The sequence below is a fragment of the Sprattus sprattus genome (assembly GCF_963457725.1).
Source record: "Sprattus sprattus genome assembly, chromosome: 18".
Lineage (NCBI taxonomy): Eukaryota > Metazoa > Chordata > Actinopteri > Clupeiformes > Clupeidae > Sprattus > Sprattus sprattus.
In genome coordinates, this window is record NC_137916.1 from 24,574,907 (window position 1) to 24,580,948 (window position 6,042).

The window sequence follows — 6,042 nt, forward strand, 5'->3', positions numbered from 1 at the left end:
AAACCTCGGAACAGCGCCAAAAAGTCGTTGTGGCCAAAAGAATATATTCCCCGACGGGGAGGTCACATTTTAAGTTTTCCGTTTGGAGACTGGTGATTAAGGATTTCAGATTACATCATATTTTTAAAACAATTCCAAATTTGCCAAAATATTATTACATCCGTGATGGTTTAGCACTACCATTGAGAATGAATGGGGAACTGTTTAGGGCCGTTTAGCTAAACTGTTATTGTGTGCGATAAAGAAACAGTTCTTATTAAGGTTAATGTACATTATTTGAATGCATACTCCCCTAATATCTTTTATAATGAAAACATAAATGCCATTGATCATTTGTTAAATAAACTAAGATCAAATTTACAGCATAAGAGGGACAGTAGAACGGCAGTTCTCGGCAGGCCTTTCGGAAGTGACGTCTTTGATACCCATGATGGGTAATTCATAACTTGTTGTCCAATGTCAAGCCTCTATTTGATCATGTGATAAGACAATACGATATAAATAGTTTAGGCGCAAGGTTTGGAAGTCCGTCCGTGTGACTGAGCTCAGCTAAAGGGACACCGCACCTGCAAGTCGAGCAATGCCTTTCAAACATGAAACTGGTGATGCATGAAATGCTTTTTCAATGAAGAGGATAGCCAGCCCATTCATCCTTTCCTGCTCCATGCTGCCACCGGGTAGGTCTTAATGAGTTTCAATTTGGAAAAGGATCACTTGGAAACCTTATCCGACAAAAATACATAGCTGGCATGACTCGCATCGTGCGTCAAGTCGACAGACCTAGATCAAGTTAGTGCATTCACTCGATACAGTGCGAATATGGAGAACAATATTACATAGTATTTGTTGTTCTTGTCTGCCAGTGATGAGCCTCTCGACGGGCGGACAGATTTGGGCCTTAGCCCCTGTTGAATGTCGAGTTCTGAGCGCAGTTGATTGGTCTGCAGGCCTTCTTACTTTCAAAACATGTATTGCATTGATAATTGAATTAAATTTAAGTGAATTGGCGCTGTTCATGTTAGGTTTTTCAAGTGAAGTACTATGATCATGCATTTTTAAATGAATTCTCAACTCACTCAACAGAGGTCAACAAGAAGCAAGTGGTTGAGGCTGTGGCTATTGTGGAGTTTATGATGGTGGTTGGAGTTGTGGGTGGATGTCATGACTCCTCGTAGCCTGAGTGCCTTCAAGACCGTCTTCGCCGAGCACGTCAGTGATAAGTGCAAGCCCTGCTTCTATAAAAACTGGTGAGATTTTTTTTTTTGAATTGAAATAATTTTATATTAAACTTTGCACAATTAAACTACCCTATGGTGTCCTACTAGTAGACTAGGTTTATGGAGCATGATGTTGCTGTTCAGTTTGAAGCCTTCTGGTGTTTCTTGGTGCAGGTCTAACAGTTAAACCCCATCTCTGCTTGGGTGCCCTGTGGCTCCGGGCTCCTCTGGTCGGTTGAGAGGGTTCCTTAGAAGCCGTGCCATGAGCCAAAACGACTTATGAAGCTGTGGCTGCCACCCCTCGGCAAACCCGAGGATTGGCGCCCAGCTCTGGCCACACATTATTCCTCTGGCCCCACTGTGGGTTTATGAAAGGTGTGTTGTGTGTGTGTGTGCCAACCTTTTTCCTTGTGCCTCCCCCCTGCTTCTCTCGGGCCTCCACAGGTCCAAGTCCAAGAAGAAGGCCTTCACCAAGTACTGCAAGAAGTGGCAGGAGGATGAGGGCAAGAAGCAGTTGGAGAAGGACTTTGCTTCCATCCGTATCATGGCCCACACACAGGTTGGTCTTGATCTATGGAACTTCTGTTTGACTACATGAGTATTCTGTGTAGGTTTGCCTCTTTCGGCCATGTACCTTAGTCCCAAAAATGGGTTTCTTGGTAAGGGTGTTCAGTGACGAGAACAAGGAATACTGCGTCAGGCATGGCGCCTGATTCTAATGAGGATTTATTCCGCTGCCTTCCTTCTGAGAACACAACCCATAAGCCGGATCACCAGTAACATTAGAATAGTGCTTCCCAATATGGCCATGGCCTGTTCTTTGAAGGGCTAGTTGATCTAATAATCCAGCAGACCTGTGCCTAACATGGTGTTGAATGATTACCCTTTAAATGGCAGCTAGTCACTTATAATTTGCACTGATCAATTGTGGCTTTAACTCTGCAAATGTTGAAGCTATGTTTAAGAAAAGCTTCCAAAGCTGATGGCCCTCTAGAAAAGTTAAATTGCAAATAATACGTGTGCATTTCATATCATAAATATGTTTATTTGAGTTTTGCATTGCTACATGTTTGGTGGACCTGCATTAGAAGTGGAAGTCCCTTAGTATAGGTGTCTAGATGATTCTTTTTGTGATGTCATATTAAAAAATGTCCCTCTGCTCCAGATGCGTCTGCTGCCCCTGAAGCAGAATAAGGCCCATCTGATGGAGGTTCAGCTGAACGGTGGCAGCATTGGTGACAAGGTCGACTGGGCCAGCAAGAAGCTGGAGCAGGCTATCCCGTCACAAATGTTTTCTCTAAGGACGGGATGATTGACAACATCGGTGTCACCAAGGGACATGGTTACAAGGGTACGTTTCCGACTTTTTTTTTTTTCTTTACTGCTCCCTTCTCAGACCTTCAGCCTTGGTACTTTGTCCTAGTATGACTGCACTCATGTTGGAATCAAGTGTTAATTATTTGATGTTAACTGTGCAGGTGTGACGAGCCGTTGGCACACGAAGAAGCTGCCCCGTAAGACCCATCGTGCTCTGCGTAAGGTTGCCTGTAACGGTGCCTGGCATCCTGCCGTGTGGCCTACTCTGTGGCCCGTGCTGGTCAGAAGGGTTACCACCACCGTACCGAAATCAACAAGAAGGTAAATTATGTGCACCAATACTTTAAAAATGCACAGGGTGTGCTATACTTGGTTGGTTTATTATGGTACTAAATGTGTGTGTGCTCAACAGATCTACAAGATTGGCCAGGGCTCTCACACCAAGGAGGGCAAAGTGGTCAAGCACAACGCCTCAACAGATTACGATCTGTCTAACAAGAGCATCACCCCCATGGTGAGTCTCAAATCAGGGCAGATTTTGTGAATACATATGTGTTATTAAGGCAATGGGATTTGTGATGTATAAATCCGAACATCAACCTTAAATATTTTAAGTTATGTAGCACTGACACTTACAACACCTGGTCTCCAAATTTGGTTTCTTGGGTAAGGGTGTTCAGTGACGAGAACAAGGAATATTGCGTCAGGCATGGCGCCTGACTCTGATGAAGATTTATTCCGCTGCCTTCCTCTGAGAACATACCCAAAACTGGCATGCATGATCAAAGTAACATTAGAATAGTGGTTCCCAAATGATGGGGTTGGCCTCCTTTAAAAAAATAAACAATAAAAAAATTAAAGTAAAATAACGCTGCAAATGTAGAAGCATACTCAAGAAAAGCCATTTCAAAGCTGATGGCCATCTGTGTATTAAAAGTAAAAATGCAAGTATAGTGCTGGTTGTATTGTTTCACATGGTGAGTGCATGCAATGGGAAAGGTCTCAGGTGCATGTTCTACCATATTGTGTCCAACCTAATCCACATGTTTGTGTCTGCAGGGTGTCTTTGTCTGCTATGGTGAGGTGCCCAATGACTTCCTGATGCTGAAGGGCTGTACGATTGGAATCAAGAAGAGGGTGCTGACTCTGCGCAAGGTGAGGGGGAGGGGCACTGAAGATGTCACTGCTCTTTTGACCAAAGGCACAGGGTTGGGCTTTTTAGAATGAAATTGAAAACTGAATTTCTTTTTTTTTTTTTTTTCCTCCAGTCTCTGCTTGTGCAGACCAGCCGTCGTGCTTTGGAGAAGATCGACCTCAAGTTCATCAAACTCCACTTCCAAGTTCGGACACGGGACGCTTCCAGACAGCCCAGGAAAAGAACGTGTTGATGGTTAGCAAATTGTCTATTTACCTGGTGTCTCCAGTCTTGTTGGAAGATGCCATTATGGCTCATTTTGCACTGATCGTAACCTGCCTCAGCCCCTAGTCTGAAGTCTGGGTTCCATTCCAGTGCCAGAGTGAACCCCGGTGAGGCAGGGGAGCGGTACCTGTTTGTGCCGTCTCCCTGTTCACTCATTGGGAACACACACTTCCTGTGAACATTCAACCCTAGTGTTGCCTTGGAATGCCCACTTCTTCTTGAAAGACTCAATGTGTCTTTGGCCAGCTCTGGCCACACTTTATTACTCTGGCCCCACTGTTGGTTTATGAAAGGTGTGTGTGCCAACCTTTTTCCTTGTGTCTCCCCCCGCTTCACTCAGGCCTCCACAGGTACAAGTCCAAGAAGGCCTTCACCAAGTACTGCAAGAGGTGGCAGGATGATGAGTGCAAGAAGCAGTTGGAGAAGGACTTTGCTTCCATGAAGTACTGCCAGGTCATCCGTATCATGGCCCACACACAGGTTGGTCTTGTTCTATGCTTCTTTTGGACTACATAAGTATTCTGTGTAGGTTTGCCTCTTTCGGCCATGTACCTTAGTCCCAAAAATGGGTTTCTTGGTAACCTTGTGGGTAAGGGTGTTCAGTGACGAGAACAAGGAATACTGCGTCAGGCATGGCGCCTGATTCTAATGAGGATTTATTCCGCTGCCTTCCTTCTGAGAACACAACCCATAAGCCGGATCACCAGTAACATTAGAATAGTGGTTCCCAATATGGCCATGGCCTGCTCTTTGAAGGGCTAGTTACCCTTTTAATGGCAGCTACTCACTTATAAGTTGCACTGATCAATTGTGGCTTTACTCTGCAAATGTTGAAGCTATGTTTAAGAAAAGGTTTCAAAGCTGATGTCCATCTAGAAAAGTTAAATTGCAAATAATAAGTTGCACAGGGGTGATTTGCATTACATATCATAAATATGTTTATTTGAGTTTTGCATTGCTACATGTTTGGTGGACCTGCATTAGAAGTGGAAGTCCCTTAGTATAGGTGTCTAGATGATTCTTTTTGTGATGTCGTTTTCAAAAATGTCCCTCTGCTCTAGATGCGTCTGCTGACCCTGAAGCAGAAGGCCCATCGGATGCGCCACGGATCCCTGGGCTTCCTACCACGCAAGAGGAGCAGGCGTCACCGTGGCAAAGTCAAGAGCTTCCCCAAGGATGACCCCAGCAAGCCAGTCCACCTCACCGCCCTCCTCGGCTACATAGCTGGCATGAGGCACATCGTGCGTGAAGTCGACAGACCTAGATCAAGTTAGTGCATTCATTTGATACAGTGCGAATATGGACAACGATGTTAGATCGTCTTTGTTGTTCTTGTCTGCCAGTGATGAGCCTCTCGACGGGCGGACAGATTTGGGCCTTAGCCCCTGTTGAATGTCGAATTCTGAGCGCAGTTGATTGGTCTGCAGGCCTTCCCAGACCTGCTGACTCAAAACATTTATTGCATTGATAATTGAATGTTAAATATAAGTGAATTGGCGCTGTTAAAATTATTAGGTTTTTCCAGTGAATATTGTACATGTCAACTATTATGCATTTTGAAATGAATTGTCCCCACTCAAGAGGTCAACAAGAAAGTGGTTGAGGCTGTGACTATTGTGGAGACTCCCCAATGACCAGCCGTCGAGCTTTGGAGAAGATCGACCTCAATTTCATCGACACCACTTCCAAGTTCGGACACGGACGCTTCCAGACAGCCGAAGAAAAGGCGTTCATGGTAAGCAAATTGTCTATATTTACCTTGTCTCTCCTGTCGTGTTGGAATTTGCCATTCTGGCCCATTTTTCACTGATCGTAACCTCCTTAGTCCCTAGTCTGAAGTCTGGGTTCCATTCCAGTGCCAGAGTGAACCCCGGTGAGGCAGGGGAGCGGTACCTGTTTGTGCCGTCTCCCTGTTCACTCATTGGGAACACACACTTCCTGTGAACATGCAACCCTAGTGTTGCCTTGGAATACCCACTTCTTCTTGAAAGACTCAATGTGTCTTTGGCCAGCTCTGGCCACACTTGATTACTCTGTCCCCACTGTGGGTTTATGAACGGTGTGTGCCAACCTTATCTTTGTGTCTCC

General features: G+C 45.0%; 1 pseudogene across 1 annotated transcript; it reads left to right on the plus strand.

The window, feature by feature from the left end:
- The first annotated feature begins 430 nt into the window (after positions 1 to 430).
- On the plus strand, positions 431 to 5,228 carry LOC308379210 (large ribosomal subunit protein uL3-like; annotated as a pseudogene). Its single transcript has 11 exons — positions 431 to 434; positions 682 to 789; positions 1,084 to 1,247; positions 1,662 to 1,776; positions 2,383 to 2,568; positions 2,696 to 2,855; positions 2,947 to 3,048; positions 3,594 to 3,689; positions 3,803 to 3,962; positions 4,305 to 4,434; positions 5,016 to 5,228. The product of its transcript is annotated as a large ribosomal subunit protein uL3-like (transcript).
- Positions 5,229 to 6,042: the final 814 nt, after the last annotated feature.